Source organism: Equus asinus, chromosome 7 (assembly GCF_041296235.1).
Source record: "Equus asinus isolate D_3611 breed Donkey chromosome 7, EquAss-T2T_v2, whole genome shotgun sequence".
Taxonomy (NCBI): Eukaryota; Metazoa; Chordata; class Mammalia; order Perissodactyla; family Equidae; genus Equus; species Equus asinus.
Genome location: NC_091796.1, coordinates 73,556,934 through 73,572,569, shown reverse-complemented (window position 1 = coordinate 73,572,569; position 15,636 = coordinate 73,556,934). Strand labels below are relative to the sequence as shown.

Genomic DNA, 15,636 nt, shown 5'->3' with positions numbered 1-15,636 from the left:
TGTATCTTGATGGTACATGAAAATTTAAACTCGAAAATAGCAAGGGTTAGTCTCCTAAAACTTCTCGAGAAGACAAGAAAAAAAAGTTCTGCTATTATTCAGCCTTCATTTATTTATTATTAGCCCGTAATTTATCCCCAAAATATCAATGCACAGCTTGTTATGTTTCAGGCACTATGCTGAGTGGTCAGCAAGATAATCAATCCTTGGAAAAATGGTCTCCAAGACAGGAGGGATACATATTCCCCCGCCTTATTTGATTCCTGGCCATTGTTACCACTGTGCTTCAGCTCTGTTCTGTGCAGATGCAATCAAATAATTAAATGAGTTATCCTACGAGACTAATTTCCAGTAGGGCAGGAATGATGAAGGGGCGGCAGTAACAAGGACTCAGGTTCATCTGAGCTAGAACATAGCCAACCAAGTCTTGCCCCGAGACCCCACCCATGGTGAGAGAAGCAAGGACCAGCACACATCAGCAGCCGGCTGGATCAAGTGAAGGACAGGGCTTCCCCTTCGGACTTGGGATACACGAGCCGCACTGTCTATCTGGGAAGTTGAGTGGTTTAGTAAGGAGGCAACGCCATGTCGCAAAATTATTCCTGGACTAGTGGTTTAGCAGACCTGACTTCTAGTCTTCATTTTGGCCCAAGGGTAGAGAATGCATTTCACAAATCTGAACCCTAATTTTCTCATCCATAACATGAGGGTGGAGCTACACATTCTCTACGAGCCCTTCCAGCTAAAGAAATCTGATTTTATGAGGCTATAAAAAGCAGGACTCACAGTCTGCAAAAGTACCAAATCCAACGACCTCACCACTTTTTAAGCATTATTTCAAACACCAGGAATGAAGAAAAAACAGTTCCCTACTGCTCCAGCAATTATACATCTTCCAGTTCAGTTACTGAGCTATTCTGAGTTGTGATCCATCCTCAGTTTGGCTGGCAATGCCAATGAGGCCAGGGTAGGGATTTGAGCCTCTGGGTCCTCCTGAAGGACAATCAGTGGTGTTCTCTTCTATGGCAACAATCTGAGCGCCTTCCCCACGGACCCACAGAGAGTGATCAGTTCAAATCTGCTTTTCCGATGGAAAAGTTCAAAGTCTCATCTTAAACGACTGAAGGTCACACCCTCGTTCTATGACATTCTCTGACAGTATGAAAAGTGGAAGACAAATTCTCTTTATCATTGAAAAATTGTTTTCATTTTTTTCTCAAAATGATCATTTCCATGCTGTTAGAGTTTTCTTTATAAATTCTTGAATAATTTTAGAATAGACCATGCCATTTAAAAAACACAAAATTATAAGGCTAGTACCCCAATAAGTACAAAATATTCTGTCAAACAATTTACACACCCACTTACAAAATATAAAATTGATATATATTAGATACGCACCTAATAATCACACAATGTATTCATAAGATGCCCTCAATTCTACCTATCTCTTGAAATCAAAGTCCATCATTTAAAAGGAAAATAGGAAGAAAATTCCATATAATAAACAAGCAGACAACAGAGCATGCATTCCACCCCACCTTCCAGGAATTATAGTCGATTATTCTTACAAAACAATCATTACTTGTCTGTAGATCATAAAGCCAAAAAGAAAAAAAAGTACCATCAGCTCTCAACTGCCCAGCACGCACTTAAGTACATTAGTCAGAGTCCCCTCCCTCGGCCAAGGACATGAAACAGGTAGTAAGCCTGTGTGTCTGCCAGTATGTGTGCCTTTGTAGGTAATAAGCCCACTCAGCCGTGCATTTGGAATCCTGTCTGAGCGGTCAGTGACAAGGCTACCTCCATCCTGTGAAATGGCATCATTATCTGTCTTCGATAGACAACTCAGGTGCTTACAGGGCTCCTCAGTTAACAATAAAGCAACAAGATCCCAGGTTGGCACGAGAGGGCAAGTGTGGGGGGAATGGCCAGGTACAATTAAGTAAATTGGCATCCTTTCAGGTTGCTTATTCTCAGAACATCGTCTCTCAGCTTCAATCGTGTTCAGTAAGTGTAAGCTGCATACTGAACAACTCTGAGTTAACATACTCAAGATAGAACAGCTGACTTCACGTCTGACCATGAAGTAGTTACAGGGTCCAGAAATAACCTTCTTCTGTAAACAACTAGAAAATTGGAAAAAATATGGGAAACAATTATTTTAAGACTCCAACAGGAAAGCAAGGGTGTCATCCTTCCGAGAGGGAACCAGTGAGGCAAGCCCCCGACTGGCTGTGCTTCCTACAGGAGACAATGGGCACACCTCCAGCTTCAAGGGGAACACCGTGAAGTGTTCGAAGGAGCACTTCACCAGAGCACCAGTGAAGGAGCCCGGCCACCTCCCCGAGATCAGAATTCAGAAAGGCCGAGGTGGCAAGAGCAGAGGAGGAACCAGAGTTGGGCAGAAGAAGAAGCTGAGCTGCAAAGCAGGCTCCAGAAAAGCCTCTTCCAACCCCACAGTGAGCTCCAGAGGTTAAACAGCCCTTCAGAGTTGTCCTAGTTGGGCCAAGATGGCCCAGCCCTCACACTCCTACCTCATCAGTCACTGGATGTGGGACCTTCCATCCCCTCCCCACTGCTGGGAAGGGGCATAAGCTCCACTGAGGTGCTTCACTGCGGCTGAGGCAACCCCCAAAGGGCCGAAAGCACTCCCGAAGGTTGGACGATCCTTCATTAAAGGGAGATCAGGACAGCGCATCAGTGTCCACCACAGTGAGCTCTTGCAATCATCAGTCTGGCCATTTTACTTCCCTGCTTTAAAACACGGCAAAGGCCCCCATCAACTGCACAGCATTCAAGTCTCCTCCAGACCTGGCACCTTCCTACTTCTTCATCCCTGTCTCCCGACACTCTTCGCACAGGCCCAAGGCTACAAACATGGCAAGTGAATCAAAGCTTCTCTCTCACTTCTGTCTTTGCACCTGTGGTTTCTCCTACCTGAGCCCAGGCGGAGTCAAGCGATCTGCCTTCGTACTCCCCACATGCCCATACCTCAGACTCAGCACAGATATCACAACTGTCAGCTATGCATCTGAGACCCCAACTGGACTGTGAGCTCCTTCAGAGTACCACCTTCTTCCCTGTAGCCACAGCACCAAACACCAAGTCTGATGCAAAGCAGGTACTAACCAAATGTGCAGGGAATTAATGGAGGGAGGGATGGAATCATTAAGCATTCTCGCCAGGTACCCCCAACCTCCCACCTGTGCTGAGTGTCACTTCTCCCCTGCCCCTACAAGGCTGCTGACCCTCCTGCTCTCTAATCCTAGAAATTTTACCTTCACTGTGGTCTATGACAGGGCCTGTTTTCTCCATTTAACTTACCCTCAATATTCTGTTTTGTCTAATATGGTCTAGGAGCAGAAGATGCTCACACTGCTCCTCCAGCCCTGACATCCTGGCTGTGGCTCTTCTCCAAACTTTGACCTGAGTGGTTGTTTTTCATCTTCTGGGTGAGACTAAGGGGATCCGTCCCTCAGCTCTCCACTGGGTCATCCACCACCACCCAAGGGCCCGTCGTAAAATTCTCTTCCTGACACCACAATGTATTTTTCCCATTTCAAAACAATTCACTAGCTTCTGTATTTTAAGCAATAGAAACAGTGCCCCATGTATATTTCATCACAGAAAACATCAGACTCTGGTCTAAGACTTTCCCCAAACTCAAAGTACCTCTGTAGGGAAGGGATATTTATCATCTAATATAAATTCCTTTTTTGTTCTTTTTTGAATTTTCTGCCTTTATTAAGTGACACTTCTTCATATCTAGAGTACAATGTAGCTTGTACTTATAATAATATAAAAGACTCTGAAGCTTCGCAATGTCCCAAGAGATAATGAACCTTAAAGAAAAATTCAACTTGTTTGATTATGTTTATAATATTAATAGTCTAAGTCTCTGAAAATTAGCAAGTAAGTATGCTGGGTATAGTTACTCTCCATTAAATAGAATATGAGGCTATATAGGTCATTTTATTCCTCAGTTATGGCAGAAGACAGGTGGAGAAAGTTGAAGATAGTGATCTAAATCCAAGAAGAACCACTTTAGACAGATTATATTAGTGCAAGTTTCAGCTATGTTGGTGAGTGCCATATACATCCTAGAACAGGAGCAAACTATCGCTGATGCTGCCATATCTAACACCAACAGTGTCCAACTGTGAAAAGACGTCTCTCCCATCTCATTCCCCAGAAAGTACAGGTGAAGAATAAAACAGACAAAGGCAATAGATTGAAGGAACAAACAAGAATATAAATATATACAAAAACTGGGTAGCCAGTCCCTGAATAATCTAAAACTAATTATAATCTCTCTTATATCACACACCCTCAAATACATTTTGCCCTCTTCTGTGTGTATTGAAACTGAATTTGGTTATCTACAGATCATTATTATAAAATGTAATAAAATATCCACAAAAAGCAAGCCTCATTTCAAATATCAAAGGCCAAAAACTGCTCACAAAGATGCATGTACAAAAGGAACTCACGGAGTGCAGGTGGTTCCTGAGGACAAGATCACAATGCATATCCACCCACAGTCAACACAGAGTGTGTCCAACCAAAACGACATTTACTCACTCATAGGACAGAGTGGAAAAAGTAGAAGGCCTTATAAAATAAGTTATAATGAATGGTGATTGTGCTAAGAAATCAATCGTTATTTCTAATCTTTATGCTATAATAAAAATCAGAGTGAAGAAGCACATGCTTGACAGTGAATTTTAAAATATAAAGGAATAAAGAAAAAAAGCATATTTACCAATAAGTAACACCTAAATCATGATAATATAGAGTGCTCACTGTGCCCTAGGCATTCTACACACATATGTCATTTAAGCCTCAGGAAACACCTCTGACACGGATACTAATAACGTCACCAGTGTACAGATGAAACCAACGCTCGGGGAGTGAATTGCCTCAACCGAGAGGCTCAGCCAGTGAGCTGGGTCTCAGGCCTCTATCTGTCTCACCCCTGAGGCCACATTCTCAACCTCCATCTCATATAATCCCAAAATAAGACTGTCAGGATAAGTCAACTTTTCAAGTAAATATATTATCTGCTCTTTTAATAACATCCACATTTGTTTTTAATCAGTAGTGATAGAAATTCCTTGACTCACAAATGCAGTATCTGGAATATGATTTTACTTTTTTTGGCGGCTTAAAATCATCATCATTAATAATAATTACTGTACTCATCTCTAACCAAAACCATGTATGAACTTCCTCCAGCGCCTCACTAAGTTAATCCTAAGGAGTATATTATTCAAACTGACACTTTCAGGATGCGCACAGAACCAAGTGCTTCTTGTGGTGGCTCTGCCATGTACCCACGCCATGACCGTGCACAGGCCCCTGACGCTCCCTGAGCTTCCACTTCCTCTGCTGTAACACAGGGACCTACGGCGCCACCTGCCTCACAGAACTTGCTAGAAGGCTCAAATGAAACAACGAATACAAACATGATCAAGAAACTGTAAACTGCAACAAGATTGCAGGCTTTATTCTTTCCCTTCAACGAAATGGTTGGATTTTAAACTCTTCCTCTCAGATATTATTTTAAAGAGAATGAAATTCACATACGGCTAACAATCTCCACAGTTCAATAGTAATTTGTCTGGCTTGCCAGTCAGAAGTGTTACAGTTTCGAATGATGAACGTCAGTAACTGAGCCTTCTGTTCTAATGGTTTTTACAAGGCCACAGCACTAAAGCTATGAGAAGTCTGTGTTTCCTTGAGTGGTGTGAATAAGTAATACCTTAACCACTGGACATTTGCACAAAATGCAGCAACTGGTGTGGTAGATTAAATTCCCTGAGAGAGGAATTAATTCAGACTTTTTCCATTTCTTTAGAGAAAGCAATCTGTGTATGTCTCTGACGCAAAAGATCAAATTCTTCTATAGCAGTATCCCACAAAGTAACCGAAGATGAGAAACAATCATGTGAACAGCTTCAGAGGTAAATAAAAGATAGAAAAAGTTTCCTCTAAAAAACAAGCCAAGTTCTGAAACACAGGAACAACTAATTCACCTAAGAGGAAATAGAAATACTAAGTAAACACATGCAAAAATGTTCGCCTTCCCTAGTAGATGGAGAAACTGATAAACCTCTACACTACACACACAACCACCATTCTGGAAATCAATACGGCGATATGTAGCTTGAATCATAAAAATGCTCATACAATCTGATTCAGTAATCCCACTCCTGGGAATTTATCCTACGAGGTCATTAATTAGAAACAAAAAGCTATATATACGAATACAAATCCTCAACAACATTGGAATGCTTTGCAAAATTTGGTACATCAATGTAAAAAAATATTTTTAATCAAAACAAAACCAATCATAAAGTATATGAAAAATATTAAATAAGAAACTACTTAAAATCTTTAAAAAAAAGGGGCGGGGGGGCTGGCCCCGTGGCTGAGTGGTTAAGTTCAAGCACTCCGCTGCAGGTGGCCCAGTGTTTCGTTGGTTTGAATCCTGGGCGTGGTCATGGCACTGCTCATCAAACCACGCTGAGGTGGCGTCCCACATGCCACAACTAGAAGGACCCACAACGAAGAATATAGAACTATGTACTGGGGCGCTTTGGGGAGAAAAAGGAAAAAATAAAATCTTTAAAAAAAAAAGGAGACTACTAAGTCAGATAAACAGAATACAAACGTTTATGTTCCATAGGAATGTAACCATATAAATACATATACATGTGGACAAAGACTGAAAGGTAAAGTGCAAAAATAAAAATTGCTGTGTTACAGTGATGCAACTTATGGAATTATCATCCCAAATCTTTAAGCATTATTGCCACCTCATCTTCTAAATGAAACTATGTAACACCGTTTTTTCAAAACCATTTAGAGTCAACCTTTGTCACATCCCTTCCATCAATTGAAATAGAATACAGAAAATTTAGAAAGCTGTTATCAATAAAATAAGAAATAACCAGAAAAGAAAATATTCCCTTAAGAATGTGATTTGTATGAGTCAGCCCCGTGGCGGAGTGGTTAAGTTCGTGCTCTCCGCTTCAGCGGCCCAGGGTTTTGCTGGTTTGGATCCTGGGCACGGACATGGCACCACTCATCAAGCCATGCTGAGGAGGCACCCCACAGACCACAACTAGAAGGACCCATAAGTAAAAATATACAACTATGTACCGGGGGACTTTGAGGAGAAAAAGGAAAAATAAAATCTTTTAAAAAATTAAAAAAAAAAAAAAGAATGTGATTTGTGGTTAATAAAAATACTAATAACAACCCTAAGTCCTTTCAGTGCCCCTGCGGTGTCCATCACCGGGTGGTACTATAAACCTAAGAATTCCCACGATAACCTTTGCTACACTGTTGAAATCTCCTGCGCTGCTTTTTCGGACTAACCGAAGAATTTAATCTTGTGGTATTTGCAAAATATGTTATCTGTGGAGTACTAAAAGGAAAACAAATATTTTTGTCTTATTTGTTTGAATACATTTAATTTTCCTCCCGTGTCTCAGACCTTGGACGAGGAAGCCCCTTCCTTTCTCAGTGCAGTTACACGTTATCACTCTCCCTTTTCTCGGTGCACACAATTAACAGGCTAGGTCAAACTGGCTTTTCCACCCTCCCAGCTTCCTTCCTAGGAGACACCAGCCCCCTGGGGAGCCTTTTGTGGAAGAAAGCGAAGTCCACAGACTATTTCCGGCAACTGTCAGAATTCAGGGGATGCAGAGCCTCTGCCGGCTCCTCACCAGGATCGGTGGCCTGTCTCCTTCCTCCACCCACAGCTCAGCATTCACCGAGGCTGACTCGGGCAGGCAGCCTCTCAAGGCAGAAGTTACGTTTTAGAGGTGTTGGGCCCCTTCCCCTGCCTAACAGGGGAGACATATTGGCAATGAGAAAAAGATTTTTAAATTAATCTTCTGATAAAACTTACAAGAAGGGAGGTTTCTTAACACCTTTTATTGGTGAGACAAATTAACTCTAACTCAGTTTTTCCCATTATAGTCTTCTCAGTTTATGAGGCAATATGACTCTTCAAACTCCTTAGCGTCTTTCAGGACAGAACAGACTTTTCTTATGTATATTCCTCCCCTTTATGGAGGTCATTCTCCGATTTTATTACCCTACATAAACAAAGACTGAAGGTTCTCTTAGAAGCCTCTCAAACTCCCCAGTCTGCAGTCAGGGACTTCCTTTACTCCCGGATGTAACAGAAACCTCTACACCCTATGACCCTTAGCTGTAGACAAAAGGCCTTTTATTCTTAGGTTTATCATCCCAAAATGCAAAGGTTCAGTTATTATCTATCTGCATATTATCATCTTCACATCCATCATTTCCTTCTGTCCCTAACGTAAAAGAAGATTCCTCAAAGATTTGGGTCTTTTATACTGTTAAAAAGAACCAACAACGTGTACTGAGCAAATGAAGCAGACTGCATTATTTAATGGTTTAGGCCAGATACTTAAGGATTATGACTAAATTTTCTTGATTGCTGCTTTAAGAGGGGGCTTCCGCAGCAGAAACTAAAATGCCAGAAATCCAGGGAGAATGGTCGTCAGCAAATCATTATCTTGATTCCTACGCAGCCCCAAATATAAGAGATACTAACCAACTTGTCTAGACAACGAGCCAATCCTCCCCACCCCCATCCCTCCACCCCTCCACCCGGCTGCCCCACCCCTCCTGTTAGGGTGTGCATCGTCCCCACAGCAGGCCTGTTACCAGGGTTGCAGGCCCTATGGGGTGGTGTGGGTGTATCAGGTGCGGACCAATGAGATCTAGACATGCCAGCCCCGCAGGGCAGAGAATCACACTCACGTTCCCACATGTGCCATTTCACATTCACCTACCCGCTCTCCGTCCAAAGACCACATGTGCCAACTCAAATGACCCGGCCTGTAAAACACAGAAAGCCACACCTTGAGACAGACAGTCACAAAGTGGCATGGTCCAAGAAACACAGGAAAAAAGACATAAACAAAAGTAAGCAAAGGACTCATACACAGGAAAACACAGACACATTCATTACAAAAAACAATATATGCCTCTTTGATCTCAAACACCATTGGTAAACACCAAGCTCCACTGACTGACTTGAACAAAACCGTGAAAGCCCAGAAAATCAGAGCTGTGATACTTTACACCAGAGTAGAGCTCCCAAACATTCTGTAATTCTATTTCCATCACAATATTAAAATGTGGAGACAGGGGCCAGCCCCATGGCCGAATGGTTAAGTTTGTGCGCTCTGCTTTGGCAGCCCAGGGTTTCCCAGGTTTGGATCCTGGGCACGGACATAGCACCGCTCATCAGGCCGAGCTGAGGCAGCGGCCCACATGCCACAACTAGATGGACCCACAACTGGAATATACAACTTTGTACTGGGGAGCTATGGGGAGAAAAAGAAAAATAAAATCTTTTAAAAAAAAATGTGGAGACAGTTCTTTCCACTTCCATGGTTTCCTTAATCTCTATCAAGGCAAAGTAGGAATGTAGGTAACCAAACCACCTCCACTCAGCCGGAAAAATGGAAACTCAGAGACCTCCTGTTTGTATAAACCACTCCCCCAAATCCTCCTGCCAAACTTTTGACCTCTTGTTTCTAAACTCACCAGTTCTTGGCAGTGAGTAGTAATAAACCTAAAAAGTGAAGTTTTGGTCATGAATCATAGTTCCCATGTTGACTAAAATTCTAAGCTGTTCTTCCCACTTTTTTCTTCAAGTCACATGGGCCTGCTATTTTTACGTATGAAAACAGTCACGATGCACCTTTTTTTCTCTCCCTGAGGGCTTCCCATAATCTATTTATAGGACTGGAAGTTTTCCAAATCTAAACATAATTTACTGTGCCATTTTTGATGACGGACAATTTTGGTTTTGTTTTTCTCTTATCCTGAGGGAAAATCAATTGCCCAGCAAATTAATGTATCCCTCATCCTTTCATTGTTAGAGACCAATGATCAAAACTGATTTGGGTCTCAATTGGTCTATGTCTGGCTCTGAGTGGATGTTAATCCTCACTAACAGGTTTGTTGGACTAAGTAACAGACTGAGCACCCAGGGACAGTAGTTCTGATCCTTGTTATTCTTGGACTCACTTGGAAGCTTTGAACAAGTCACTGTAGTAGTCTCTTTTTTTTTTAGGAAGATTAGCCCTGGGCTAAGTGCTTCCAATCCTCCTCTTTTTGCTGAGGAAGACTGGCCCTGAGTTAACATCCATGCCCACCCTCCTCCACTTTATACGTGGGACGCCTACCACAGCAAGGCGTGCCAAGCAGTGCCATGTCCGCACCAAGATCCGAACTGGCGAACCCCGGCCGCCAAAGCGGAACGTGCGCACTTAACTGCTGCGCCACCGGGCCGGCCTCTGTAGTAGTCTCTTTGACCATAAAAGATGATTACCAAAGCAGTCAAAAGGGAATATGTTGTTATTGTTTTTAATTAAGAAATATAATGGTATCCATTATTGCAATTATATAAGCTTTGCCACCAACTCAATTCATAGCCACCCAATCCATACCTGTACCTTCATAAAACACAGCCTGGCACACAGCAGAACTAGGAAGCAAGAAAAGAATACACTGCAGTTCAACCAGTAATGAGATGTGCTCCCCTGAAGCCCTGGAGCCAGCATACAAGCACGGGCCGCTGCTTCCTCCTGAGCACCTACAGCGCTGGGGCTTTGGGAGCTCTCACTACCCAGGGTCCCCGCAGGAACTCGCATTACCAGCTTCCCATGGGGTCTGCAGGACTCTAGGAGGACGCCAGTGCATCCAGACTGCAGGAACCACCCGAGATTTGAGTGAGGTCAGGCCTCAGTCTCCTTCAAGTCCTAAGGGGCTCAAGGTCCACCCAAGAGGCACTCACAGTGGGAGAATTTGGAGAGTCAGGCCTCTATGTGTGAACTCCCTTACGAAATCCTACTGGAGAAAAGGAAGGAGGCACACTCAAAAAATGATACATTTTACATTTCCAAGGTCAACCCATAGCAAATTCTCGGGATCGGCTTAGGGAAAATGTGGGACCCTCAGGTCCAACATAGTTTAATCACTGGGAGAATCCCGGTCCATAGACCTCCCCAGAGCACAGCAAAGTCAAACAGAGGGATCTTCTAAGATACATCCCTCGCAACAGGCACTTCGCCCAGAGATCCCGGTCTGTCCTGAGGTTTCTGGCAAGGTCTGGGAGCTCTGGGACCCTGGAGAGGGCATCAGCTGGCTCTTCCACCTCAGCAGCAAAGCATCACCTTGGTGACACTGCCACTCCCTCAAATACATCTGCTTAAGGATTCACGCCAAATAACAGAGAAAACAATTTACTGTAAATATTAACATCTTGAAAGTCGTATTTGTTATTGCCTACGATGTGAGGAGGCTTCTTCCCCCCAGGTTCTGGCTGTTCTACTGATGAGTATTTCTTAACTCACTCCATTTTTTTCTATTCTGTTTAGTCTGAATCGAAGTACTTTCACTTCACCGATCCCATTGTGCAACGTCCCATAAAGGTCTGTGATTCCACAAACGCAAGGACAGCTTGAGTGCGCTGGTCCAGTAACACCACTGCACCTCCTCCAGCCCAAGCTCAACTTCCCAGTAGAAGAAGGAAGTGACAGTGTTGGAAGACAGCCCTCAAATGTCATTGTTATTGTCACCCTTTAAATAGACCTCTGTATCTGTAAAGGGTTCTGGGTTCTGCTCTCAAAGATCCTGTGGGAAGGTCTGTGCTGCGAACTCTGGTCTTTGATTTGTATCTATGTCACATGCTACGTTATTACTAGAAACTGGGACTCATGTAGTGAAAACAGCCCTCAAAAATGAAGTCAGCATTCTTTAAAAATCAAAGACTTGGAAGGGTTCTTTTTAGTCACATGGTTACCAAGATAAAAATTAATTTGGAGGACACCATCTCTGAGAACTCTGCTTGTCTGCTAGCTTTAACACCATGCCCTTTGCACTAACAACAAAATTTCTTTAAACATTTTTCCCCTTTGACGGTTTTCAATCTTCTATATCACTAAATGAATTTTATATGGCAATCCACACAAGGAAAAGGAGAATTTCAGAAAAATTGTGGTAATATTAACTTTGACTAAGCAAATACAGAAAGCTAAAAAATGCAACTTGTTTTCAAAATGTTTATATATATTGCTAATTCTTTCAGCAAGATTTTTGTTTTCGCTTGGGATTACCCACTTAAAGTCCATAGTTTTTGCTTCTTAAAAAAGCAGTTATGCCAAATGGGTTCAAAATACTTTCTGCCTCTAAAAATAAACGTCTTTGTTTTGAACAACATTAACTCTAAAGTTCTGGCTATTCCCAAGACAGAAGAGACTAGTTAATCAGCAATTTTTAAGAAAAGGGAGCTCAGGCAGGTTACAGAAATTCTTCCGGGAACCCCTGGGCCTGGCCTTCACCGCAACATCCAGCAAATTACAGTACTTTGTTAGCTCCCAACAACAAAAGAGGCCCGCAGAGCAGGGAGGGTGGAAGTGAGGCAGCGGAGGGCGGGTTTGCTGGGGGATCTCTTCTACTAATAAAAGGAGGCGGGGAAGCGATGCTCCAGGAAAAGGCAACCTCCAGTACTAAAAGTATTTTTAAATGTTTACGTCCTTTCGGACAACAAAAAGAAGGTTAAAAAAATTTAAATGAACAAAATGTTGGATGCTCTGCAGGATGGCTATCTAAGAGATGCATGTGATTTGTAAGTAAAAAGAAACAAAGAAGAGAAAGAAGCAACGTAAACCAGGAAAGCAAAATGAATAGGAAGATTACCCTTTCCAAGCCAACGAAAGGTTTATCTGGCCTAATCCCCATGCTTAAGATCCTTGAAAACAATAACGGTCTGGAGAGCAGATACAAGCAGCCAACAAAGAACTAACAGCCCAACAATCTCTGTCAAGTCAGGTCACCTTTCCCTGAGGAAAAAAGGGGAGAGAACCGCAATCGTCAACAACTCAGAGAGTTTAAAGAAAGAAAGTTCTGGAAAGAACCTCCTAAGCTATGGCCTCAATCCTCCCACTCACTTTGTAGTTTCCTTGATATTCTGTGGCCCAACCACAGCTCACTGAGGAAGCAAGTGACCCATTATCCTATTTTATTTAGTGGAGGGGAAAAAATGAGAATTTTATAATTTCCCATGAAGGCTTTCTTCCCATATTTTAGAGTACCGTGAAGTCAACACCTTCAACCTGAAAGGCCATGTAAATATGAGAAAACTAAATCAATCTTTACAGTCAGAACGTTAAGACTATGTCAAATCCGTTCTAAATAAAGGAATATGTTCATATCTACAGTGACAGGCATATTAACACTCAGACAATTCCACTGATGTACTTGACATCAGTCTATTAGGAGATATTGAAAGACCCTTTTCAAGTGTGAACAGTTGTATGTAGCTCCAATAATGTTGGAAAGGCAAAGCTATGATAGGTTTTATGTGGCTTCTAAAGCACAGATGTTAGTGAGTATTTGTTTATTAAACAATAGTTTCCCCCCAAAATACAAATGTAATATACCCACAATTCAATAAGGAAAAGATAAAAAACCTGAGAGGAAAATAAGCAAAAGACATGAACAGGTAAGTCCCAAAAGAGGATATAAAAAAATTAGATATCCAAAAATAAGTGAATGGATAAATAAACTGTGCCATATTCATACAACAGAATGTTAAACAATGAAAATGAGTGAATGAGAGTCATACATAACAGTATGGATGCATCTCACAAATATAAAGTTGAGAAGAAAAAGCAACTTGCAGAAGAATGCATATAGAATAATACCAACTATATACAATCTTAAAAAAATTGCATAGGGGTCCATGATGGGCCTGATATTCAGTCAGTACACCTTGGCATGGCTGGATTTGTTGCTTACGGCCAGCATCCATTATGAGTGGCAGTGCCCACACAGTATCAGTTGTTAAATACTTTGAAAACCAGCCTTAACATCCATATGCAACAAAATTGTAACGAAATACATGAGAATGATAAACACCAAATTCAGGAGAGTAGCTACCTCTGAGGAGGAAGAAGGGGTCACAACCACGTCAGCAATATTTTGTTTCTTAAGTAGGATGCTAAAGCACTTAAGTCTGATGATTTCTACCTTATCATAGGTCTTAACTAATACAGAACAATTTAACTATGTATACACACATACATAGACAGCAAGAGCTTTGAGCCAGGAATCTGGAAATAGCAGTTTGACTCCTTGTTCTGCCAATTTCCTGTGGGACATTGCTGTCCCTGAATCTTGGTTCCTCAACTGGGAAATAAGAGGATTCAGGTGTCATTCAGTTCTGAAATTCCGAATTGAATTCAACATGCTGGACTCTAATAACAACTGATCACTACTGTCACTGGGCGTTGGGTATAAATCCTACAGACAAGGTGAGACTAATGGACTCGCTGTGGACGGTAGACGCATTCTATGGGAATGGCCTTAACCCCCCCACACTCTCGCCTTTGCTGGCCTTTATAACGATGGCAGACCTTTGAGAACCAGCTGGCTAGGTTTAGGAGATCAGACCAATGAGTATCAGTAAAAACAGGAGCAGTTTAATAGATCCAAGACAAAACAGGTTACTTTATATAATCATGATATTCCTGAGGTGGGAAAACTGAGACCATTAATATCAGTAATCTATTCAAGAGCATAAAACTGTCTGGGACAAACCCAAGATTAGAATTCATAATTGGTATCTTAGAAATGATATTGTTCTTACTCAATCTCTGCTCTCTTCTTTTACAGACCATAACTTCTCACCCCTCAAGACTTGTCTGAGAGAAGAGAGATCCCCTCTATTCCCTATGATCCAACTTTACTTAATAATTTACCAAGACTTGCACAGGGCACAAAGCAAATAAACCAGCAAGCGCTTAGACCACTCATTAAGTCACTGTAGATTTTAATATGCAGATCACAGATTCTGGTACATAAAATTAGTATAAGAAAGTGATTTGACAAGAAAAAAATGACATTTCTGCTAACCACTTTAGATTATGGTTTTCATACTACAATTTTAAGAAAATTGATATAAGGGAACTTTTTAAAAATTAGAGCTCCTTTCTACTCTTTTTGAGTTCTATTTCTCTTTAATTCTTTACTTCCAAAGAACCCTCCACTATGTGCAACCGTACTGATAAATGAGGAGTTCTCACTAAATACGTGACACCTGTCTTACCTCACCATTCAATCTCAGCATTCTGACCGGTTAGTGGGAAAGAAGATGAGAAAAAAACAGCTGAAAAACTAACTGGTGTGATTTAGAAACTGTTTTTCCAAGGTACCAGCCAGCAGTGTAACTCCTGAACAGGTATTCATTTGTTAAAAAGCTGTTGACTCAAGCAACTCTGGAAATAGAGAGTGTCTCTGAAAAAGAGATTTGATTTCCAAAATAGCAGAACTTCAAGCTGTGAAAGCATCCCTTCGCCTTGCTTCCCTTGTGACTGGCTAGAGAGCTTGCAAACTAGTTTCCATTTCATTTCTAAACATGACAGAAGTTTCTGACCTGAAGAGAAACAACCAGAATTCTTTGTTTCTGAGTTTTCCCTAAAGATACATATTTGCCAATGCTGTGGGCACAATTTTAAGATCTGATAATGAGGTCACATCATCTCAGGGAAAGAACAGAATGCACTTCTGTGTATA

The 15,636-nt window shown here is 41.7% G+C and overlaps 1 protein-coding gene across 9 annotated transcripts in view; it reads right to left on the bottom strand.

Moving 5' to 3' along the window:
- The window catches only part of SYNE2 (spectrin repeat containing nuclear envelope protein 2), a 298,118-nt gene that overhangs the window by 267,091 nt on the left and 15,391 nt on the right, over positions 1-15,636 (bottom strand). Inside the window, exon 2 of one of the 9 annotated variants that reach the window (XM_070513757.1) lies at positions 8,841-8,886. The exons of the other annotated variants lie outside the window; for them this stretch is intronic. The gene's annotated coding sequence lies outside the window, so the exon portion shown is untranslated. The remainder of the gene's footprint in view (positions 1-8,840; positions 8,887-15,636) is intronic. 9 annotated transcript variants of the gene reach the window in all.